We start from the raw sequence: 25,946 nt of genomic DNA, 5'->3' as shown, positions 1-25,946 counted from the left end.
TTCTGACTTTATACAGCTCACTCTTTGAAAGACGTAGTTAGCAAACCAGGCCAAGGACCCCTCAGAGACACCAATACTCCTTAGCCGGCCCACAAGAATGGAATGGTCTACCATATCAAAAGCTTTGGCCAAGTAAATAAAAATAGCAGGACAACATTGCTTGGAATCAAGGGAAATGGTGACCTCATTGAGGACCTGTAAGGTTGCAGTGACACATCCATAACCTGAGCGGAAACCAGATTGCATACCAGAGAGAATACTATAGACATCAAGAAAGCCAGTCAGTTGATTATTGACAAGTTTTTCCAACACTTAAACAGGGCAAAATAGAAATAGGCCTACAACAGTTAGGATCAGCTTGATCTCCCCCTTTAAATAAATGATTAACCGTGGCTGCCTTCCAAGCAATGGGAACCTCCCCAGAGAGGAGAGACAGGTTAAAAAGGTCGGAGATAGGCTTGGCGATGATAGGGGCCGCAACCTTAAAGAAGAAAGGGTCTAAACCATCTGACCCAGAATTTCAGGGGCTCCTTTAGCACCTCAGACTCAGTGACTGCCTTCAGGGAGAGACTTTGTAGCGGGGCAGGGGAAAAAGATGGAGAAGCATCGGGGATAGTCGCATTAGAAGGGGTGGGAGATGGGGAAATGTTGGACAGGCAAGGAGGCATGGCTGAGTCAAATAGGAATCCTGACTTAATGAAGTGGTGATTAAAGAGCTCAGCCATGTGCTTCTTGTCAGTAACAACCACATCCTCAACATTAAGGGACATGGGAAGCTGTGAGAAGGAGGGTTTATTCTCCAGGTCTTTAACCATTTTCCAGAACTTCTTGACAGAGAGAGAACTGCTCCTTAAAGTAACTAACTTTGGCCTTCCGGATAGTCTGAGTGCACTTATTTCTCATTTGCCTGAACAAGAGCGAATATGCATGTGCCCAGCCTTTCGCCAAATGGAATTCTTGAGGTGGAGTAAGTCTGCCAGATCACGGTCAAACCAGGGTCTGAACCTGTTTTTAATTCTCATTTTCTTTATGGGGCCGTGTTTGTTAACAATACCACAGAAAATATCAAAAAAGAAGGTCCAAGCGTCTTCGACAGAGGGGATCAAGCTGATTCTATACCATGTTACAGAGGCCAGTTCATGAAGGAAGGTTTGCTCATTAAAGTGTTTTAGCAAGCGTCTATGACAAATCAGACGTTTCACTGAGCAGCCATTATGAACACAAACTGTAAAACAGTGATCACTAAGGGCATTACAGAAAACACCAGACTGATATCTATCAGGATTATTTGTGAGGATAACATCGAGGAGAGTAGCCTTTTCTGGGTGTTTGGAGTCATACCTTGTGGGATTGGTAATAATCTGAGAAAGATTTAGGGAGTCCCATTGCTTTAGGACTTGGCCAGGTGATTTAAGCATGTCCCAGTTTAGGTCACGTAGCAGGACAAATTTAGACTTAGTGTAAGGGGCCAGGAGTGAGCTTAGGGCAGGTAAGGTACAGGCCGGTGCTGATGGATGACGATAGCACCCAGCAACAGTCAACAAAGAGCTATTTGAAAGTTTAATGCTTAAAACTAACACATCAAATTATTTGGGGACAGACTTGGTGGAGACAACCGAGCACTGAAGGTGATCCTTGGTAAAGATTGCCACTACCCCACCTTTGGAAGATCTGTCTTGCCGAAAAAGGTTATAACCAGAAAGGTTATATTCAAAACACATCCAGTGTGACTTCAACAGATTTTTGTCAAATTCGCAAATTATTGTCTTTTGTTGATTTTATATAACAACATTCCAACCTCATTTAGCATGATATATTACATTATGGCATAATTCTACTATTTGTTATCATTTGCATCACTTTCAATGCCATACTTTTATTTTGAAGGCTAACCGCAAAGTCCACTATTGTGTCTAATCCTTATTGTGTCTAGCTTCACATAGATGGGTCCGAAAACCATTTATCAAATAGGAACTGTCTTATAAATTAGATGATGACACCTAGCTATATAGTTAGCTAGCTAGCTAATGCTACTGAAACAGATGGTCATTTTGCTATGTTTTTGCGGAAGAACATTGTTTGCATCCATCAGCAAGCTAGATTTTGTTTTATGACCAGCATTGTAGGTGCGCGAGACAACTTTACCAGCGTCATAGCATACGTATCGATGAATCGTTGTGACATATGGAGTACAAGTGATAGTGTAATCAATGTGTAATAACTCCGTAAAAGATGTATAAAGTGTTAAATTACTATGTGACGTGCAGTCATATTCAGGTCCTGATTGGTCAAGAAGGTTATTTGACATGCAAAGACCCAAACGGCGTTCCATAGTAATCCTGCTTGAGAATGAAACAAATGAACAAGGAAACAGCACAGCAAGTAAGTGAAAGAAATAGGTTTTGATTATGTTTTACTGGTAATGGGGACACGTAAATGCCAACAAAATTACTTTTTGGTCAGTGTGGTGTGGTGTGTGGTTTGTGTGTAACCTTTATTTAACTAGGCAAGTCAGTTAAGAACAAATTCTTATTTACAATGACGGCCTACCCCGGATGACGCTGAGCCAATTGTGCGCCACCTTATGGGACTCCCAATCACGGCCGGATGTGATACAGCCTGGATTCGAACCAGGGACTGTAGTGCCTCCTCTTGCACTGAGATGCAGTGCCTTAGACCGCTGCGTCCATGTGTGTGTGTGTTAACTATTTAACTGTACTAGAATGCTTAAAAGGCCGCAAAAATTGTAAATATTGGTTATCGGTATCGGGTTTTTTTGGGCAAGGAAAATATCGGATATCGGTATCGGGCAAAAATGTCATATCGGTGCATCACTAGTATTTACTACAGTGTTCTAGGGACATTACTGTAGTATTTACTATAATGTTCTGGGGACATTACTGTAGTATTTACTGCACTGTCCTAGGGACATTACTGTAGTATTTACTATAGTGTCTTTGTTTTATTATCTTTGACATAGAAGTGGGGGGCTTTCTCTTTGAGGAAACCTTCTGGAGAAATACTAAAAGAGCAAACTTTCCATAACCTGTAGGTAGGTATGTAGGTAGGTAGGTACGTAGGTAGGTAGGTAGGTAGCTAGGTAGGTAGGTAGGTACGTAGGTAGGTAGGTAGGTAGGTAGCTAGGTAGGTGGGCAGGTGAGGCACGTGGGTAGGTGGGTGGGTAGGTAGGTAGGTGGGTAGGGTGGGTGGGTAGGGTGGGTGGGTAGGTGGGTGGGTAGGTAGGTGGGCACGTGGGTGGGTGGGTAGGGTGGGTGGGTAGGTGGGTGGGTAGGTAGGTAGGTACGTAGGTAGGTAGGTAGGTGGGTACGTAGGTGGGTAGGTAGGTGGGTAGGTAGGTAGGTAGGTAGGTGGGTACGTAGGTGGGTAGGTAGGTAGGTGGGTAGGTAGGTACGTAGGTGGGTAGGTAGCCTTCCCTGTAGCTCAGTTGGTAGAGCATGGTGTTTGCAACGCCAGGGTTGTGGGTTCGATTCCCACGGGGGGCCAGCACAGGAAAGAAAGAAGAAAAAAAAAATGAATGAAATGTATGCATTCACTACTGTAAGTCGCTCTGGATAAGAGCGTCTGCTAAATGACTAAAAATGTAAATGTAATGTAAATGTAGGTAGGTGGGTAGGTAGGTACGTAGGTGGGTAAGTAGGTAGGTGGGTAGGGTGGGTGGTGGGTGGGTAGGTGGGTGGGTGGGTAGGGTGGTAGGTGGGTGGGTAGGTAGGTGGGTGGGTAGGGTAGGGTGCGTGGGTGGGTAGGTAGGGTGGGTGGGTGGGTGGGTGGGTGGGTGGGTAGGTAGGCACGTGGGTAGGTAGGGTACGTGGGTGGGTGGGTGGGTGGGTGGGTGGGTGGTGGGTGGCAGGTAGGTAGGGTGGGTGGGTAGGGTGGGTGGGTGGGTGGGTGGGTGGGTGGGTAGGTGGGCAGGCAGGTGGGTGGTGGGTAGGCAGGTGGGTAGGGTGGGTGGGTGGGTAGGTAGGTAGGGTGGGTGGGTGGGTAGATGGGTGGGTGGGTAGGGTGCGTGGGTGGGTAAGTAGGTAGGTGGGTAGGTAGGTAGGTGGGTAGGTAGGTAGGTGGGTAGGTAGGTACGTGGGTAGGTAGGTAGGTAGGTGGGTAGATAGGTAGGTAAGTCGGTAGGTAGTTAGGTCGGACTGAGGTCTGAACGGATAGCTCAGAGCTTCTGCTCTTTTTTATAACCTGTAGGGAACACAATATATAGTCTATGCTTGGCATGTAGGTTTCTCACTTGATGGCACAAAATGGGATGTGGAGGAGGGGAATGGGCAGGGTATATCCATATTAAATACTGTAGTATTTACTATAGTTAAAACAATGTAGTGTATTTGCGGACATTTCTGTAGTATTTACGAGTGTTTTTTGTGTGGATAATAATGTAGTATTATCAGTATACTAATAATGTAGTATCTACAGTATACATCAAAATTCTATACTAAGTCCTACACATGATCAATGGATATTACAGTGTGTAGTATAGTATACTACAGTTTTAATACAGAGTTCTATTGTAAACTGAAGTATTTTTTTAAGTGGGAGAGAAAGCGGAAAAAAAACAACATTATTCCAACCTGCTAATAAACATTCCTATTATACAGAGTGGCTATGAGCTGCACCCAGAGTGCGATGAGGGAATGTGTGTGTGGTGTCACTCTGTCTGCTGTGTGCAGACACAGGCTCACAGGGGAGGCATCATGCCTTTATTTATTCATTAACCTGCTGGGAACTAGCAATGAGAGACAAGGTCCACCACCCCACACACACAATCACACACACACAATCACACACACAATCACACACACACACACACACACACACACACACACACACACACACACACACACACACACACACACACACACACACACACACATCCAGAAGTCTACCTCTATCCATTCCTATAGAAAATAAATGGCCACAAAAAGACTTTCATGTACAGTGCTGCCAGGACATTTACTCTAATGACTTGGCGTGCCAACAGCTTATACTTGAACATTTGTACGGGTTACACATCCTATACATCCTATACCATGGGCTCATACACATATACGAATGCACGCACACACCCTTCCCTGTTTGAGACCAGTTGGCTTCCAGTGGGCCCTGAACTAGCGGCTAGAAAACACACAGACCCTATTAAACGATCTGTAACACAGACCCTATTAAACGATCTGCAACACAGACCCTATTAAACGATCTGTAACACAGACCCTATTAAACGATCTGCAACACAGACCCTATTAAACGATCTGTAACACAGACCCTATTAAACGATCTGCAACCCAGACCCTATTAAACGATCTGTAACACAGACTCTATTAAACAATCTGCAACACAGACCCTATTAAACGATCTGCAACACAGACCCTATTAAACGATCTGCAACACAGACCCTATTAAACGATCTGCAACACAGACCCTATTAAACGATCTGCAACACAGACCCTATTAAACGATCTGCAACACAGACCCTATTAAACGATCTGTAACACAGACTCTATTAAACGATCTGCAACACAGACCCTATTAAACGATCTGCAACACAGACCCTATTAAACGATCTGCAACACAGACCCTATTAAACGATCTGCAACACAGACCCTATTAAACGATCTGCAACACAGACCCTATTAAACGATCTGCAACACAGACCCCGTTGAACGATCTGCAACACAGACCCTATTAAACGATCTGCAACACAGACCCTATTAAACGATCTGCAACACAGACCCTATTAAACGATCTGCAACACAGACCCTATTAAACGATCTGCAACGCAGACCCTGTTGAACGATCTGCAACACAGACCCTATTAAACGATCTGCAACACAGACCCTGTTGAACGATCTGCAACGCAGACCCTATTAAACGATCTGCAACACAGACCCTATTAAACGATCTGCAACACAGACCCTATTAAACGATCTGCAACACAGACCCTATTAAACGATCTGCAACGCAGACCCTGTTGAACGATCTGCAACACAGACCCTATTAAACGATCTGCAACACAGACCCTGTTGTAACGATCTGCAACGCAGACCCTATTAAACGATCTGCAACACAGACCCTATTAAACGATCTGCAACACAGACCCTGTTGAACGATCTGCAACGCAGACCCTATTAAACGATCTGCAACACAGACCCTATTAAACGATCTGCAACGCAGACCCTGTTGAACGATCTGCAACACAGACCCTATTAAACGATCTGCAACACAGGCCCTGTTGAACGGTCTGCAACGCAGACTAGAGGTCGACCGATTATGATTTTTCAACGCCGATACCGATACCGATTATTGGAGGGCCAAAAAAGCTGATGCTTTTACTTTGTAATAATGACAATTACAACAATACTGAATGAACACTTATTTTAACTTAATATAATACATAAATAAAATCAATTTAGCCTCAAATAAATAATGAAACATGTTCAATTTGGTTTAAATAAAGCAAAAACAAAGTGTTGGAGAAGAAAGTAAAAGTGCAATATGTGCCATGTACAAAAAGCTAACGTTTAAGTTCCTTGCTCAGAACATGAGAACATATGAAAGCTGGTGGTTCCTTTTAACATGAGTCTTCAATATTCCCAGGTAAGAAGTTTTAGGTTGTAGTTATTATAGGAATTATAGGACTATTTCTCTCTATACGATTTGTATTTCATATACCTTTGACCATTGGATGTTCTTATAGGCACTTTAGTATTGCCAGTGTAACAGTATAGCTTCCGTCTCTCTCCTCGCTCCTACCTGGGCTCGAACCAGGAACACATCGACAACAGCCACCCTCGAAGCAGCGTTACCCATGTAGAGCAAGGGGAATAACCACTCCCAAGTCTCAGAGCGAGTGACGTTTGAAATGCTATTAGCGCGCACCCCGCTAACTAGCTAGCCATTTCACATCGGTTACACCAGCCTAATCTCGGGGGTTGATAGGCTTGAAGTCATAAATAGCGCAATGCTTGAAGAATTGCGAAGAGCTGCTGGCAAAATGCACGAAGGTGCTGTTTGAATGAATGCTTACGAGCTTGCTGCAGTCTACCATCGCTCAGTCAGATTGCTCTATCAAATATCAAATCATAGACTTAATTATAACATAATAACACACACTAATACGAGCCTTTGGTCATTAATATGGTCGAATCCGGAAACTATCATTTTGAAAACGAAACGTTTATTATTTCAGTGAAATACGGAACCGTTCCGTATTTTATCTAACGGGTAGCATCTTTAAGTCTAAATATTCCTGTTACATTGTAGAACCTTCTGTCACGTCCTGACCAGTAATAGGGGTTATTTGTTATTATAGTTTGGTCAGGACGTGGCAGGGGGTATTTGTTTTATATGGTTTTGAGTATGTGTTTATGTAGAGGGGTGTTTGATTTATGTATTCCGGGGTTTTGGTCATTGTTCTATATTGTATCTTTCTATGTCTGTTCTAGGGTGTTTAATTCTATGTTTAGGTATTTGGGATTGGGGCCTTCAATTGGAGGCAGCTGTGTATCGTTGCCTCTGATTGAAGGTCCTATAATTAGGAGTATGTTTGTTTTGGGGATTGTGGGAGGTTGTTCTTAGCAGTGCTGTGTCTAGCCTGCAAGACTGTCAGTTAGTTCGTTTCTTGTTTTGTTTAGTTAAGTGTTCACTAATAAAGTTAAGATGAGCACTCGACCCGCTGCGCCTTGGTCCACTTACTACGACGAACGTGACACCTTCAATGTTATGTCATAATTATGTACAATTCTGGCAAATTAATTACGGCCTTTGTTAGGAATAAATGGACTTCACAGTTCGCAACGAGCCAGGCGGCCCAAACTGCTGTATATACCATGACTGCTTGCACGGAACGCAAGAGAAGTGACACAACTCCCCTAGTTATAAGAAATTCATGTTAGCAGGCAATATTAACTAAATATGCAGGTTTAAAAATATATACTTGTGTATTGATTTTAAAGAAAGGCATTGATGTTTATGGTTAGGTACATTGGTGCAACGACAGTGCTTTTTTCGCGAATGCGCTTGTTAAATCATCACCCGTTGTCACGTCCTGACCATAGAAAGCTGTTATTTTCTATGGTAGAGTAGGTCAGGGCGTGACAGTTTTTTTTTCTAGTTTAGATTTTCTATGTTATGTTCTAGTTTTTGTATTTCTATGTTTTTTTGGGGATGATCTCCAATTAGAGGCAGCTGGTCATCGTTGTCTCTAATTGGAGATCATACTTAAGTAGTTGTTTTTCCCACCTCGTTTTGTGGGAGATTGTTTTTGAGTTAGTGTATGTTGCACCTCTTCGTCACGGTTTATTGTTTTTGTTCTTTAGTTTATTTGTATACCTTGCATAGTTTCACAGTGAAAATAAAATGTGGAACAATACACACGCTGCACTTTGGTCCGCTCCTTCCTACGACAAACGTGACACCCGTTTGTCGAAGTAGGCTGTGATTCGAAGAGAAATTAACAGGCACCGCATCGATTATTCGCAACGCAGGACACGTTAGACTAGTAATATCGTCAGCCATGTGTAGTTAACTAGTGATTATGTTAAGATTGATAGTTTTTTCTAAGATAAGTTTAATGCTAGCTAGCAACTTACCTTGGCTTCTTGCTGCCCTCGCATAACAGGTAGTTAGCCTGCCAGGTAGTCAGGCTCCTCGACTAGTAACCGGAAGGTTGCAAAAACGAATCCCCAAGGTGACAAGGTAAAAATCTGTTGTTCTGCCCCTGAACAAGGCAGTTAACCCCCGTTCCTAGGCCGTCATTGAAAATAAGAATGTATTCTTAATCTGACTTGCCTAGTTAAATAAACGTGTAAAAAAAAAAAAAAAAATTTCTCGGTAAATCAGTGGCCAAAAATACAGATTGTTATGAAACCTTGAAATCGGCCCTAATTAATCGGCCATTTCGATTAATCGGTCGACCTCTAACACAGACCCTATTAAACGATCTGCAACACAGACCCCGTTGAACGATCTGCAACACAGACCCCGTTGAACGATCTGCAACACAGACCCTATTAAACGATCTGCAACACAGACCCTATTAAACGATCTGCAACACAGACCCTGTTGAATGATCTGCAACACAGACCCTATTAAACGATCTGCAACACAGGCCCTGTTGAATGATCTGCAACACAGACCCTATTAAACGATCTGCAACACAGACCCTGTTGAATGATCTGCAACACAGACCCTGTTCAATACTGAGGATCAGCTGAGTCAGCGAGGAGAGAGAGAGAGGCTGGAGGTTTAGATAAAACACTCCTTCTCTCCGTAACCATGACACTAACTAAAGCAAAAACAGAGAGAAGATAGAAAACGCAAGCACGAACACGTACGCACACACACACACGCACACGCACACGCACACGCACACACACACTTCCAAGGCGGGGGGAAAACAGGCACGTGCATCTGCCTTAGTTATTTAGCATCTGGCTTCTCTTAAAACCAAGATACAGAATCAGTAGTATGTGTGGTGAATGTGGCATTGTGTGTGTCATCTGGTCAGTGCTTTGATAGCTGGCGGATGTTGAGGTCCAGACAGGGCAGCAGGGGAGAGACAGAGGGGCCAACGGAGGAGAGGAGAGGGGGAGAAAAAGGAAGAGAGAGAGAAAATGAAAGTCGGTAGAGGGGAGGAAAAGATTGAATGAGAGAGGCAGAGAAGAGGGGGAGGTGGGATAGAGAGGGGAAGTGGAGAGGAGGAGAGATCGAGGGGGAGGAGGAGAGAGGCCAGCCGCTGTCAGATACACAAACCACATGCAGCTGTTCAGCCTCCGCAGCACGTGAACACACACCCCACACACACCCAACGAGAAAAAAGGCCCTAGAAACGACAAACACACAGCAACGGCTCAGAAGCAACACACACATCCTGAGAGCGGTGGTTGAGTGTGTGTGAGTTCGTTCATGTAGGCACGTGTATCACTGACAGTCATTCGTGAGTGTGTGTTAATGTGTGTGTGTGTGTGTGCACACCCACATTGTTGGCCCATAGTGAGAGCGAGTCACTCTACAGAGTTCAGACAGAAAGCTAGATGGCAGTAGTAAAAATAGCCCTGTGTCAACTGAGATGGTCATACTACTGGCTGGACACACACACACACACACACACACACACACACACACACACCTCTACTGTCTTTTCAACCTAATAATGGGATGGGGAGCGAGAAGCTGTGTGTGTGTGTGTGTGTGTGTGTGTGTGTGTGTGTGTGTGTGTGTGTGCGCATGTATGAGGGGCGTCAGCATGCCTAATCTCACACCGGGTGTCATCTACAGGACACTTCTGTGCTCCTCTCACAAGATCAGAGAGAAAGGAAGAGAACAAGGGAGGGAGCAACAGAGGAAGAGGAGGGAGGGAGCGACAGAGGAAGAGGAGGGAGGGGGTAGAAGTGCGTTTGAAGTTTTTCCTCTGTCGGCTCCAAACTTTGACTTCAAACGCTGTGTAGAATTAGAACGATTCACCCTCCACGCTTTCTCTCTCTACACACACACACAGACGCACACGCACACACACCTCCCAATCTGTCTGCTTGAGTTCATGGTCAACATGCCCTTGAGACGGACAGTGAGAGAGTCCCTGTTTTTCTGCTCTCTCTAGTAAATCTCTTTTGTCTCCTCTCAAAGCTGATCCGAGATCAGACTTCCTTTATACCTTCTAATGGTTATGGACTGGATTAAGATAGGACGACCTGATCCGAGATCAGACTTCCTTTATACCTTCTAATGGTTATGGACTGGATTAAGATAGGACGACCTGATCCGAGATCAGACTTCCTTTATACCTTCTAATGGTTATGGACTGGATTAAGATAGGACGAACTGATCCGAGATCAGACTTCCTTTATACCTTCTAATGGTTATGGACTGGATTAAGATAGGACGAACTGATCCGAGATCAGACTTCCTTTATACCTTCTAATGGTTATGGACTGGATTAAGATAGGACGAACTGATCCGAGATCAGACTTCCTTTATACCTTCTAATGGTTATGGACTGGATTAAGATAGGACGACCTGACCCGAGATCAGACTTCCTTTATACCTTCTAATGGTTATGGACTGGATTAAGATAGGACGACCTGACCCGAGATCTCCACATAGGACCACTGATAGCTTTAAACTGATAGAACCAAGTCGTTATGGAGATGTGTAGGGTCTATATAAGCTGGGTGTGTGTGTGTGTGTGTGTGTGTGTGTGTGTGTTTACGGTGTGTCAGTAAACTGAGAGGACAGTCTAAATGCGTTGTGGGGTTTGGGGGGTTAAGAGTGGGTGAGGAGGGGGGGTGAGTCTGGCTCCTGGGCGTCACATCAGTTCATAGGGTCTAACACACACACACACACAAAGCATACAGTGGAATGTAAACTGAGCAGGTCTGACTACCACTGTCTGTCTGAGAGAGCAGAGATAAATATCTGGGTGACTGAAGGTGAGTATTACCAACAGTTAAACATCCATGTGGATTATCGCTGACTGGACGTAGTCATGGTTGCGTCTTTGCTTTGAATTCAAGTGTGGTTACATTTCTCCAGCCCCATCCTTCAGCTGTTTACCAACAAAAAAAGGGCGGGGTCACCGACCGGCCGTGTTGTTTGAATCCCAGATTGCCCCTTTAAGGTGAAAACATACTCATGTTCTCTCTATGTTAATGTTATACATTACAGACGCTAGTATGAGGTCATTTAAGTGTGTGTCTAATTACTTGTGCGTGAGTGTGTGTGAGACTGGGAGTGTTAGCTAGTGTGTGTGAATATATTTTGCATGATCTGTGTGAAGTGTGTGTGTGTGTGTGTGTGTGTGTGTGTTCGCGCGTGTCTGAGCATCATTAGGGTCGTGGAAGGCATAGCCGCAATGACAACACCATTGAGAGAGAGAGAGAGAGAGAGAGAGAGAGAGAGAGAGAGAGAGAGAGAGAGAGAGAGAGAGAGAGGAGGGAGGCCACACGTCCAATCTCCAGGAACCCACCCAGGGGCTGGGGTGACGCCCTAGCCCACCACAGGGGCCTCCCTCTGGGGCTGGCCTCCCCTCGCCGTGGGTGGGTGGTAGCCTGGGTGGCTTGCGGGAGAGGTGTGGATGGAGCTCAGTGCACTAACGCTGCTAATGTTAGCCTTTATTAGCCTCAGAGTAGTTAGCTGCTGGGGTTTGATGTGGGGCCCACACACAGCGACAGAATGAGGCAGGCAGTGCCACACGCAGGTTAATATGGGGGAGAGAGAGTGTGTGTGTGTGTGTGTGTGTGTGTGTGTGTGTGTGTGTGTGTGTGTGTGTGTGTGTGTGTGTTGGGGGCGTTGTTGAAGTTTGAGGAAAGTCATACAGGACAAATATCAAAGTGCTGGTAACAGTTAGAGAAGAAAATCGAAGAAGTGTGGGAAAGTATCTGTGAGAGAGAGAAATGCTATTTGGCACTAAACAGAGAATACACTGAGGCAGAATACCTGACCACTGTGACTGCCCCAAACTTAAGGAAAGCTTTGACTATGTACAGACTCAGTGAGCATAGCCTTGCTATTGAGAAAGGCAGCCGTAGGCAGACCTGGCTCTCGAGAGAAGACAGGCTATGTGCACACTGCCCACAAAATGAGGTGGAAACTGAGCTGCACTTCCTAACCTCCTGCCCAATGTATGACCATATTAGAGACTCATATTTCCCTCAGATTACACAGATCCACAAAGAATTTGAAAACAAACCCGATTTTGATAAACTCCCATATCTACTGGGTGAGATACCACAGCAGCAAGATGTGTGACCTGTTGCCACAAGAAAATTAAACCAGTGAAGAACAAACACCATTGTAAATACAACCCATATTTATGTTTATTTATTTTCCCTTTTGTACTTTAACTATTTGCACATCATTACAACACTGTATATAGACATTATATGACATTTGAAATATCTTTATTCTTTTGGAACTTTTGTGAGTGTAATGTTTACTGTTCATTTCTGATTGTTTATTTCACTTTTATTTATTATCTATTCCACTTGCTTTGGCAGTGTAAACATATGTTTCCCATGCTAATAAAGCCCTGAATTGAAATTGAAGAGAGAAAGAGAGAGAAATAGAACATGTGCATGAAAGGAGAGAAAGGGAGAATGATGGAGGGACATTAAGCTAAGGGAAGGAGAAAGTGAGAGGGTGAGAACATCAGTGAGAGAAGGGAAGGAGAGCTTGTCCCTCCCACCCTGCCAGCTGGGGGTTCCTCTACTCCTCCCGTCCTCCAGGGAGGGAGTCTGGTACAGGCAGGGCCCTGGCTGCTCTGGCCCAGGGCCAGGACACACGCGGGGGGCCGCGGTGCCTAGGAAAACCCCAGGCCGAAAGGGGATCACCAGGCCCAGGGGCAATAGGCTCCAACAGGGTTCCCGGGAGACTATTGTCCATTTCAGAACGCAAAGCATGCGAGCGTGTACATGTGCTTGTGGACATGTACTCTCTATATATTCAATGTCATCTATTCCTGTATATAATCTATGAAGCCTATAACCTCAAGAGGAAGTCTAAACCGTAGAACAGGATTTACAGCACAAAACCACAGAGCTTCGTTCCTGGCCTGTGACAAATCGCCAAACCACAACGAACATCTAAGGCAGCAGAAGAAGCTGGTGTCTGCGACAGCAACAAAGGAATCATGACAGAATCTTCAATCGAAAGCTGTTTTCGGAGCTGATCACAGCTTTAGTATCACTGAATATCAATGATCAAAGCGCCTATAAAGCCTTCATTTTGTCTCTCTCCTCCTCCTCACTCCCCTTCTTCCCTCTCTTTATCTCTCTCCCCCCTCGCTCTCTTTTTTCTCTCCGCCCGTCTGTCTATCGCTGCCTTGGGGCACGGGGCTGGCAATTTGTTTCCCAGTTGCCTAGACAATGCAATCAGCTACAGTTCAAACCACACCGTTTCCGTGGGGACAATCGCCAAGGCGATGTTGCCTTGGGATTACATCATTGCTAGGAGAAAGAGACTGACTGTGTGTATGGACGTACAGTATGTGTGTGTGTGTATGTGTGTGTGCATTAATATATCCAATGTCTGTGAAAATATGATGAATGTATAATCACTAAATATCAAGTTACGCCCAGTCTCCGCCCTTTCTCCCCCTCATCCCCTCTTCTCTCCATCTTCCTGATCTGTCGTTCTCTCTCTCTCTTTCTCTCTGTCGGGGTGTAAGGTTACAGCTGGCTCCAGACAGAGGGTCTACTACTGCCCCCCCCCCCCCCAACCTGACAGGAGGGACAGAGGAGGGAGATGAAGGAGAGAGGGAGAGGATGGAGAAGAAAAGAGGGAAGGAGGAGGAGAGGGAGCAGGAAGAGAATAAAGGGAGAGGGGTAATTGAGAGCGAGAACAGGGTGAGGGAGGAGAATAAAAGGACAGAAGGGAAAGAGATGTGTGTGAGTGATTGGACACCTGCATGGTGTGCATGGAGAGAGACAGACAGCCTATACAGTGTCTATAAGAAGACAGAAGATACGAATGAACCCTATATCCTGAGTCCCTGTCTCACACACACACACACACACACACACACACACACACACACACACACACACACACACACACACACACACACACACACACACACAGAGACCCCGTCAGTCAGTATAAAGAGAGGAACCTAAGATGGAGGGAAAAGATACACCCCTCCTCCTAACCCAAAGAGTGGCCTCGAGGGGCCCCAACAGGGCTCACCTCCCCCCTCTTGCCTGACCCCACCAGATATCCCTTCTCCCTCAAATCAGCTCCTTAACGATGAGGTCATCGGCCATGAGGTCACTCTCAGTGGCAGGGAGGAAGGGAGGGAAACAGAGAGACAGGGAGAGAGAGGTGGAAAGAGAGGAAGCCTTCTGAATTGAAAGGGAGAGAGAGAGAGCGAGAGACGAGAGGGAAGAGAGAGAACAAGCTCTTTGTTGAACCCTACCCTACTGTACTCCCTCCAGTACACTCCCTCCTCCTTGAGCCACCTGCTCTCTACACTAGGACAGGAAGATGGATTGTGTGTCTCACAGAGGAAACCGTTAAGCCTTCTCCGTGCGCACACACACACACACACACACACACACACACACACACACACACACACACACACACACACACACACACACACACAATGCTGGCAGTCACGCTAACACGCCCACCAATCGACAACGCAGGGAGAGAGTGGTAGACATGGTTGACAGACAGACATACGGAAGGACGGACGAACGGACAGTCTTTGTTGGCTGCCTGAAGATATTATGTACCCACACACCCACACACACACACAGACACAGAGAGAGAGAGAGACATGTCACTTTCTGTCTCTCACACACTCTCACCAAGAGCCAGACAGGATCCTGCCAGACTGACGTGTTTGAAGATACACTACATGACCAAAAGTATGTGGACACCTGCTCGTCGAACATCTCATTCTAAAATCATGGGCAAAAAAATCATTTCTGTATGGACTTCGCTTTGTGCACGGGGGCACTGAAACAGGAAAGGGCCTTCCCCAAACTGTTGCCACAAAGTTGGAAGCACAGAATGCTGTAGCGTTAAGATTTCCCTTCACTGGAACTAAGGGTCCTAGCTCGAACCATGAAAAACAGCCCCAGACCATTATTCCTCCTCCACCAAACTTTACAGTTGGCACTATTCATTGGGGCAGGTAGCGTTCTCCTGGCATCCGCCAAACCCAGATTCGTCCATTGGACTGCCAGATGGTGAAGTGTGATTCATCACTCCAGAGAACACGTTTCCACTGCTCCAGAGTCCAATAGTGGCGAGCTTTACACCAGTCCAGTTGACGGTTGGCATTGCGTATGGTGATCTTTTTTTATGCGCTTCAGCACTCGGCTGTCCCGTTATGAGAGCTTGTGTGGGCTACCACCTCGCGGCTGAGCCGTTGTTGCTCCTAGATGTTTCCACTTCACAATAACAGCAGGGGCGGCAGGTAGTCTAGTGGTTAGAGTGTTGGACTAGTAGCCGAAAGGTTGCAAGATCGAATCCCCGAGCTGACAAGGTACAAATCTGTTGTTCTGCCCCTGAACAAGGCAGTTAACCCACTGTTCCTAAGCCGTCATTGAAAATAAGAATTTGTTCTTAACTGACTTGCCTAGTTAAATAAAGGTAAAAAAACAGATGACTGGGGCAGCTCTAGCAGGGCAGAAATTTGATGAACTGACTTGTTGGAAAGGTGGCATCCTATGATGGTGACACGTTGAAAGTAAGGCTATTCTACTGCCAATATTTGTCTATGGAGATTGCATGGCTTTGTGCTTGATTGTATACACCTGTCAGCAATGAGTATGACTGAAATAGCAAAATCCACTCATTTGAAGGGGTGTCCACATACTTCTGTATATATAGTGTTGATGAGGAAGAGAGAATACAGGAGAGACAGAGAAAATCCAGGAGAGAGAGAGAATACAGAGGCAGAGAGACTAAGTGAGAGAGGAGCAATAACGCAGTCGGAGTCAGTCAGCCCTCTCTTCAATTCCCACTTTTCATCTCAATTCACTCTCTTCCCCCCATCCATCCCTCACTCCCTCCCCCTTTCTTTAAAGAGCCAGACTGCAGTATCTCAGTCTTCATAAGTATCATCCCTCCCTCCCTCCCTCTCAATCTCCTCTCCCTCTCTCTTCATCTTCTCCCTCTTTCTCTCTCGCTCCCCCTATCTGCCTCCTAGCCATGGGCAGCCCAGAGGAGAAGACATCTCAGACAGATAGATAATGGTCCTGTTCAGACCAGCCAAGCAGGGTAGAAATACTGCACCTAGCACAGTATACTTGTAGAAATAGAGAGCACAGCAAATATACATGTAGAAATACACTGAGGATACTAAATATTAAGAACACCTGCTCTTTCCATGACATAGACTGACAAGGTGAATCCAGGTGAAAGCTACCACTACATGACCAAAAGTATGTGGACACCTGCTCGTTTGAAAATGTCATTCCAAAATCATGGTAATTATTATGGCGTTGGTCCCCCCTTTGCTGCTATAACAGCCTCCACTCTTCTGGGAAGGCTTTCAACTAGATGTTAGAACATCGCAATCAACATTCCAATTCATCCCAAAGGTGTTTGATAGGGTTGAGGTCAGGGCTCTGTGCAGGCCAGTCAAGGTCTTCCACACCGACCTCGCTTTGTGCACAGGGGCATTGTCATGCTAAAACAGGAAAGGGCCTTCCCCAACCCGTTGCCACAAAGTTGGAAGCACAGAATCATCTAGAATGTCATTGTATGCTGTAGCTTTAAGATTTCCCTTCTCTGGAACTAAGTGGCCTAGCCCGAACAATGAAAACAGCCCCAGACCATTATTCCTCCTCCACCAATCTTTACAGTTGGCACTATGCATTGGGGCAGGTATCGTTCTCCTGGTATCCGCCAAACCCAGATTCATCCAACGGACTGCCAGTTGGTGAAGCGTGATTCATCACTCCAGAGAACACGTTTCCACTGCTCCAGAGTCCAATAGCAGCGAGGTTTACACCACTCCAGCCGACGCTTGGCATTGCGCATGGTGATCTTACGCTTGTGTGCGGCTGCTCGGCCATGGAAACCCAAACGGATTTAGTGTGTGTTAGAGAGAAGGGGAAAGAGAGGGGAAGAAAGAGTGAAAGGGGAGACAGAGAGAGGGGGATAGAGCGAGAGAGAGATCATGTGTTAGTATGTGTTCTCTCCATCTCCAGGCTATGCCGGTCGTACGGAGCTGCCTGACAACTTGAAGTCCATGTTCAGGCCTATCTCCATGGTGGTACCAGACTCCACCCTCATCGCTGAGATCACCCTGTTCGGAGAGGGATTCAACAACTGCAAGGTAATAAAGTACAGAGGGAGGGAGGAATGGTGGCATGGAGGGAGGGAGGAATGGAGGGAGGAATGGAGGGATGGAGGGAGGAATGGTGGGAGGGAGGAATGGAGGGAGGGATGGAGGGAGGGAGGGAGGAATGGAGGGAGGGAGGAATGGAGGGAGGGAGGGAGGGAGGAATGGAGGGAGGGAGGGAGGAATGGTGGCATGGAGGGAGGGAGGAATGGAGGGAGGAATGGAGGGATGGAGGGAGGAATGGTGGGAGGAATGGAGGGAGGGAGGAATGGAGGGAGGAAGTGACAGAGACCTTTATGTTCAAGGTAATAATACTCCGTAAATGACAAGGGACAGGGTTTTTCTTGAACAAAACATTCCAGACCTTAGTGTTGCTTCTTAATGCCTGAAGAGTATTTCCTGACCATAGTGCCTAGAGTTTGTCCTGCTTAGCTCACAGGAAGCCCTGGAAAAACTCCTGGCCTGAACTATGATACTACAAGATAGCACCTAATATATACCTGTAGAAATAGATAGCACAGAATATATACCTGTAGAAATAGATAGCACAGAATATATACCTGTAGAAATAGATAGCACAGAATATATACCTGTAGAAATAGATAGCACCTAATATATAACTGTAGAAATAGATAGCACCTAATACATACCTGTAGAAATAGATAGCTTTGAATATACACCTGTTGAAACAGATAGCACAGAATATATACCTGTAGAAATAGATAGCACAGAATATATACCTGTAGAAATAGATAGCACCTAATATATACCTGTAGAAATAGATAGCACCTAATATATACCTGTAGAAATAGATAGCACAGAATATATACCTGTAGAAATAGATAACACCTAATATACACCTGTAGAAATAGATAGCACCTAATATATACCTGTAGAAATAGATAGCACAGAATATATACCTGTAGAAATAGATAGCACCTAATATATACCTGTAGAAATAGATAGCACAGAATATATACCTGTAGAAATAGATAGCGCCTAATATATACCTGTAGAAATAGATAGCACCTAATATATACCTGTAGAAATAGATAGCACAGAATATATACCTGTACAAATAGATAGCACCTAATATACACATGTTGAAATAGATAGCACAGAATATATACCTGTAGAAATAGATAGCACAGAATATATACCTGTAGAAATAGATAGCACACAATATATACCTGTAGAAATAGATAGCACAGAATATATACCTGTAGAAATAGATAGCTTTGAATATACACCTGTAGAAATAGATAGCACAGAATATATACCTGTAGAAATAGATAGCACCTAATATATACCTGTAGAAATAGATAGCACCTAATATACACCTATAGAAATAGATAGCACCTAATATACCTGTAGAAATAGATAGCTTTGAATATATACCTGTAGAAATAGATAGCAGAGAATATATACCTGTAGAAATACATAGCACAGAATATATACCTGTGAAAAAATAGCTAGAATAGAATCAGCAGCCCTGAGATACCTAGAGCTTTCAGAGCAGAGAAACTCACTGCAGAGCTGCTCTAGAACACGTCAACATGCATTATAGTCCAAAGTATAAACTCCAGCCCTGGTAACTGTTGATACATGCTCATGTACAAACACACTCACCACAGCACACTTCAGCGTGGTACTGCTGTCTACATCCACCACATTCAAGAAACAGAGGAAACCTTCAACATGTGACTTTGGCATCACTGCTTTTAACACAAATAAATATTCCCAGTTACAACGTTTAACAGAATATCACCCATGCCAGCTTACTTTGGCTAAACTACCATCGGTGATACCACAGTGGTTCATTCTGCACTTTTTACCCCTCTCCTCTTCCTCTCTCCTCTCCCTCACTCATATGCTAGACTCACCAGTTACCACCGACCAGTGAAGGTTGGACGGCATACGTGTGTCTGTCGTTCTCTCACTCACTCTCAATCTGTCACTCACTCACTTAGTGAGGGGGGAAGGAGAGCGAAAGAGAGAGGGAAAGAGAGAGGCAGAGCGAGAGAGAGCGTTTGCATGTCAAGTCATTCTGTCAGTATCGGTTAAGTCTAAACGGACTGACTGACTGACTGACACAGACACTGACAGGAACAATGGCATGTCAGTGTCCATATGTAACCAATGCTCTCTAAAACACATACCACTTGCATGCCTTTTCTGTTGCTTCCTAAACAAATCAAACCTGTTTTGGAGGTGAATGCAATGCTCAGGACAGGCACTACTGTATATTGGGTGTCCAACTATTGGTGTCCAGACGCTCTATTCCTCTCTTCTCTCCGACACACAAGTTTAAATGAATAGGCTGACCGCAGGTCAAACACACACACACACACACACACACACACACACACACACACACACACACACACACACACACACACACACACACACCAACCGCCGTTAGTGTGCCAACTGGACATAAACACACACACCAATGCATCTGAACGACAAGTGGAAACTTACTCTACCAAGGCATTCGGCGAGAGAGGCACACCGCTGTCGCTACAGTCAATTTACTTTTCATCCTTCCCTCAACTCATTGATCTTCTCTCTCTGTCCATTCTTTCACTCACTGGCCAACCTTTGATATTCTGTTATTCACATCATTCCTGTCTTTCCTTCTCCTCTCCCTGCGGGGGATCACTCTTCTTTTAGCTTGGAGCGCGTGCGGCGGCGGGAGGAAGAGAGGACGTGCGGTGTGGGGCTGCCATCGGCCGGAGGAGTGATAGCTTCTGCTCTTCAGGAAGGAGAGGGGTGAAAGACAAGAAAGAAGAATGGAGAATGGTCTCAGCTGGGAGGAGCACAGAGGAGCACAGAGGGATGTAGTACTCACCAATCTGAGCAGGCAGGTACTGTAGCATACTGAGCACTGTGTGTGTGTGTGTGTGAGAGAGTGTGTGTTATGGAAGCCAGACCAGACCGAGAAGCTACTTTAAACCCCCTACACAGTGAAGACGATGGGGTGGATGGGGTTGCTGAGGAGTTCTCTTCCAATATTTCAGACGACTACTGTAGTTCACGCAATGCACCCAAAGTAGGTGTCGTTATAAACGTTCCAACAGGGAGAAGACCATCTGCAGTAATAAGGCAAAGCACACTAGCCTGGTAGGAGGACATATTTAAAGCTGGGGACATTGTATTTGTGTTGGAATAATATCACACAGGGACCTGCAGCTGTGTTCCACAAGCTAGTCAACCAGCATAAATAAACATACCGGTGTAGGATCTCCATTTGATCACCTTGTCGCAGGAGAACCTTTCCGCAACGCAGGAAATGTAAAACGTGTAGTGTATTTGAGGTTTAAAGAGGCTTCTGAAGTTTGTGCTTTCCACTTTGAAATTTCACACGTGATTTTCCCTTATGAAAAATGCATCAACCCCTACAATTTTTTTTTCTTCATTAATCATAATCCACATAATAACTCACATTTCCTGTGGCTGCAGGACACACACACACCTACACGCGCCTGCCAGTGCCCTTCACTAGTAAATACACACACACACACACACACACACACACACACACACACACACACACACACACACACACACACACACACACACACACACACACACACACACACACACACACACACACGCCTATACCCACACACAGGTAGACAGACAGACACAAACACAGAAGCACTCTCTCTCTCTCTCCATCTCTCCTCCACCTTCTACACTGAACAAAAATCTAAACGCAACAAGCAATAATTTCAAAGATTTGACTGAGTTACAGTTCATAAGGAAATCAGTCAATTGAAATAAATTCATCAGACCCTAATCTATAGACTTCACATGACTGGGTTATACAGATATGAATCTGTTGGTGACAGATACCTTAATAAAAAGGTAGGGGCGTGGATCTCCTGTGCGAAGTTGCTGGACATTGGCGGGAACTGGAACACGCTGTTGTACACGGTGATCCAGAGCATCCCAAACATGCTCAATGGGTGACATGTCTGGTGAGTATGCAGGCCATGGAAGAACTGGGACATTTTCAGCTTCCAGGAATTGTGTACAGATCCTTGCGACATGGGGCTGTGCATTATCATGCTGAAACATGAGGTGATGGCGGCGGATGAATGGCACAACAATGGTCCTAAGGATCTCGTCACGGTATCTCTGTGCATTAAAATCGCCATCGATAAAATGCAATTGTGTACTTTGTCCGTAGCTTATGCCTGCCCATACCATAACCCCACAATGTTGACAACAGCAAACTGCTCGCCCACACGACGCCATACACGCTGTCTGCCATCTGCCCGGTACAGTTGAAACCGAGATTCATCCGTAAAGAGCACACTTCTCCAGCGTGCCAGTGGCCATCGAAGGTGAGCATTTACCCACTGAATTCGGTTATGACGCCAAACCGCAGTCAGGTTAAGACCCTGGTGAGGACGACGAGCACACAGATGAGCTTCCCTGAGACAGTTTCTGACAGTTTGTGCAGAAATTCTTTGGTTGTGCAAACCCACAGTTTCACAGTTGATCTCAGACAATCTGGAAGGTGAAGAAGCCGGATGTGGAGGTCCTGGGCTGACGTGGTTACCCGTGGTCTGTGGTTGTGAGGCCGGTTGGACATACTGCTAAATTCTCTAAAACGATGTTGGAGGCGGCTTATGGTAGAGAAATTAACATTCAATTCTCTGGCAACAGCTCTGGTGGACATTCCTGCAGTCGGCATGCCAATTGCACGTTCCCTCAAAACTTGAGACATCTGTGGCATTGTGTTGTGTGACAAAACTGCATATTTTAGAGTGGCCTTTTATTGTCCCCAGCACAAGGTGCACCTGTGTAATTATCATGCTGTTTAATCAGCTTCTTGATATGCCACAGCTGTCAGGTGGAGAAAGAAATAATCTTTTTGTGCACATTTCTGGGATCTTTTATTTCAGGTCACGAAACATGGGACCGACACTTTACATGTTGCATTTTGTTCAGTGTACTTGAACAAGTGATTGGGAGGATAATGTGAATGATCATAGCTGAGGGCCGCCACGGTTTATTAACATAGTTTTGTGAAGCTGGAAGTCCCTATTAATATTTCTATTACAATCTCAGTCCAGAACACAATGGTTCTATTACACACAGCTCTCAGTGGAGAGAGGAAGAGAGAGAGGGATGAGGGAGTGAGAGATGTATGGCTCAGTTGGTAGAGCGTGGCGGTGCTGCGAGTTCTATTCCCGGGACCACCGTATGCATGACTAAGCGGCTTTGAATGAAAACGTCAGCTCTACAGTAAACAGTTTGTACTGCTCTGTCCATGACATAGACTATCCAGGTGAAAGCTAGGATCCCTTACTGATTTCACTTGTTAGATCCACTTCAATCAGCGTAGATGAAGGGGAGGCGACAGGCTAAAGGATTTTAAAGCCTTGAGACAATTGAGACATGGATCGTGTGTGTGTGTGTGTGTGCCATTCAGAGGGTGAATGGGCAAGACAAAATATTTAAGTGCCTTTGAACGGGGTGTGGTACAGTAGTTGGTGCCAGGCGCACCGGTTTGAGTGTGTCAAGAACCACAACGCTGCTGGGTTTTTCACGCTCAACAGTTTCCCGTGTGTATCAAGAATGGTCCACCACCATTCAGCCAACTTGATACATCTGTGTGATGCATTGGAGTCAACATGGGCCAGCGTCCCTGTGAAACGCTTTCGACACCCTGTAGAGGCCATGCCCGACGAATTGAGGCTGTTCTGAGGGAAAAAAGGGAGGGGGGCCAACAGTGTATATTATATTATTGATCTCTATTATTACTATATTCGAGAGAATTTAATTTAATTTGATATTAAAACTAAGCATCGAGGACAGAGAGGGAGAAAAACGGAAGTAGAGGGAAACTGAGGGGGTGGGAGTGTTGGCAGAGAAATAGACAGAGAGAGAGAGGGAGGGAGGATGTAAGGCAGGAAGAGGAAGTGAAGAGGAGGAAAAGAGCACTCAAAGAAAGGGGGAGGAAATGAGAGGAGTGTGGGAAGGAGGGAGGATGCTTTGTCTGGCCGCATCCTGTTGGATGACGTGTACATGTTGAGGTGATATCTAAAAACTTTCCCATGTGCTGTGATACATCATCCGTGTGTGTGTGTGTGTGTGTGTGTGTGTGTGTGTGTGTGTGTGTGTGTGTGTGTGTGTGTTCAGTACATCCTTTTTGCAGAAATTTGTAGTTATATTGAGCATGATTCAATAGTAGGAGGTAGAAGTTGTCCCTAATTATAATACTGCATACCTCCAATGTCTGCACAGTTTGTCTTTTCAACTGGAGCAAACATAGACAGTATGCTGTGTGTGTGTGTGTGTGTGTGTGTGTGTGTGTGTGTGTGTGTGTGTGTGTGTGTGTGTGTGTGTGTGTGTGTGTGTGTGTGTGTGTGTTTGTGTGTGTGTGTTTATCCAATGTGCACAGTTTTGGGGTGCAGAGAGAGAGAGAGGGGATCCTGCCTACGTGACATCCAACACATACCCAAGGCAAACTGGCTCCATTTCAATTAGGGCTGGGAACGGCCAGGAACCTGATGATATTATCATGATACTTTGGCGCTGATACGACGTGTTTTGCGATCCTCAGGATTCTATATGGATTCTGATTTGATACTGTGATTGTAGTGCGATTTCCTGTTCCGAACATATTGCCCACCACATGTCTGCTGCAGAGGGACAATCAATCAATCAATCAAATGTATTTATAAAGCCTTTTTTACATCAGCTGATGTCATAAAGTGCTGTACAGAAACCCAGCCTAAAACCCCAAACAGCAAGCAATGCAGAAGTAGAAGCACAGAGAGAGTGCCGAAGACATGTTGACTCGCTATTTAAAAAGAAGGTGGAGAAAGGGTGAAATGTAGCGCTAGCTGTCCCAGGTATAGACCACTAGCTCTAGCTGTCCCAGGTATAGCCCACTAGCGCTATCTGTCCCAGGTATAGCCCACTAGCGCTATCTGTCCCAGGTATAGCCCACTAGCGCTAGCTGTCCCAGGTATAACCCACTAGCTCTAGCTGTCCCAGGTATAGCCCACTAGCGCTATCTGTCCCAGGTATAGCCCACTAGCGCTAGCTGTCCCAGGTATACACCACTAGCTCTAGCTGTCCCAGGTATAGCCCACTAGCGCTAGCTGTCCCAGGTATAGACCACTAGCGCTAGCTGTCCCAGGTATAGCCCACTAGCGTTAGCTGTCCCAGGTATAGCCCACTAGCACTAGCTGTCCCAGGTATAGACCACTAGCTCTAGCTGTCCCAGGTATAGACCACTAGCTCTAGCTGTCCCAGGTATAGACCACTAGCGCTAGCTGTCCCAGGTATAGACCACTAGCTCTAGCTGTCCCAGGTATAGCCCACTAGCGCTAGCTGTCCCAGGTATAGACCACTAGCGCTAGCTGTCCCAGGTATAGACCACTAGCTCTAGCTGTCCCAGGTATAGACCACTAGCTCTAGCTGTCCCAGGTATAGACCACTAGCTCTAGCTGTCCCAGGTATAGACCACTAGCTCTAGCTGTCCCAGGTATAGCCCACTAGCTCTAGCTGTCCCAGGTATAGCCCACTAGCGCTATCTGTCCCAGGTATAGCCCACTAGCGCTAGCTGTCCCAGGTATAGCCCACTAGCGCTAGCTGTCCCAGGTATACACCACTAGCTCTAGCTGTCCCAGGTATAGCCCACTAGCGCTAGCTGTCCCAGGTATAGCCCACTAGCGCTAGCTGTCCCGGGTATAGCCCACTAGCGCTAGCTGTCCCGGGTATAGCCCACTAGCGCTAGCTGTCCCGGCTATAGACCACTAGCTGGCCCAGGTATAGCCCACTAGCTCTAGCTGTCCCAGGTATAGCCCACTAGCGCTAGCTGTCCCAGGTATAGACCACTAGCGCTATCTGTCCCAGGTATAGCCCACTAGCGTTAGCTGTCCCAGGTATAGCCCACTAGCGCTAGCTGTCCCAGGTATAGCCCACTAGCGCTAGCTGTCCCAGGTATAGCCCCCCAGCGTTGGATGTCCCAGGTATAGCCCACTAGCTCTAGCTGTTCCAGGTATAACCCACTAGCTCTAGCTGTCCCAGGTATAGCCCACTAGCTCTAGCTGTCCCAGGTATAGCCCACTAGCTCTAGCTGTCCCAGGTATAGCCCACTAGCTCTAGC

The 25,946-nt window shown here is 45.8% G+C and overlaps 1 protein-coding gene and 1 non-coding gene across 2 annotated transcripts in view; both read right to left on the bottom strand.

Annotated features, from left to right (window-relative positions):
- LOC106608825 (lysine-specific demethylase 6B-like) overlaps positions 1 to 25,946 on the bottom strand; it is a 171,640-nt gene that overhangs the window by 118,087 nt on the left and 27,607 nt on the right.
- On the bottom strand, positions 2,986 to 3,040 carry LOC123743875 (U7 small nuclear RNA). The gene has a single exon (XR_006770727.1). It is a non-coding gene; the product is annotated as a U7 small nuclear RNA (small nuclear RNA).

Source organism: Salmo salar, chromosome ssa07, assembly GCF_905237065.1.
Source record: "Salmo salar chromosome ssa07, Ssal_v3.1, whole genome shotgun sequence".
Classification (NCBI taxonomy): domain Eukaryota; kingdom Metazoa; phylum Chordata; class Actinopteri; order Salmoniformes; family Salmonidae; genus Salmo; species Salmo salar.
Note: the sequence above shows the minus strand (reverse complement) of the source record. Positions and strands in the feature narration are given on the sequence as shown.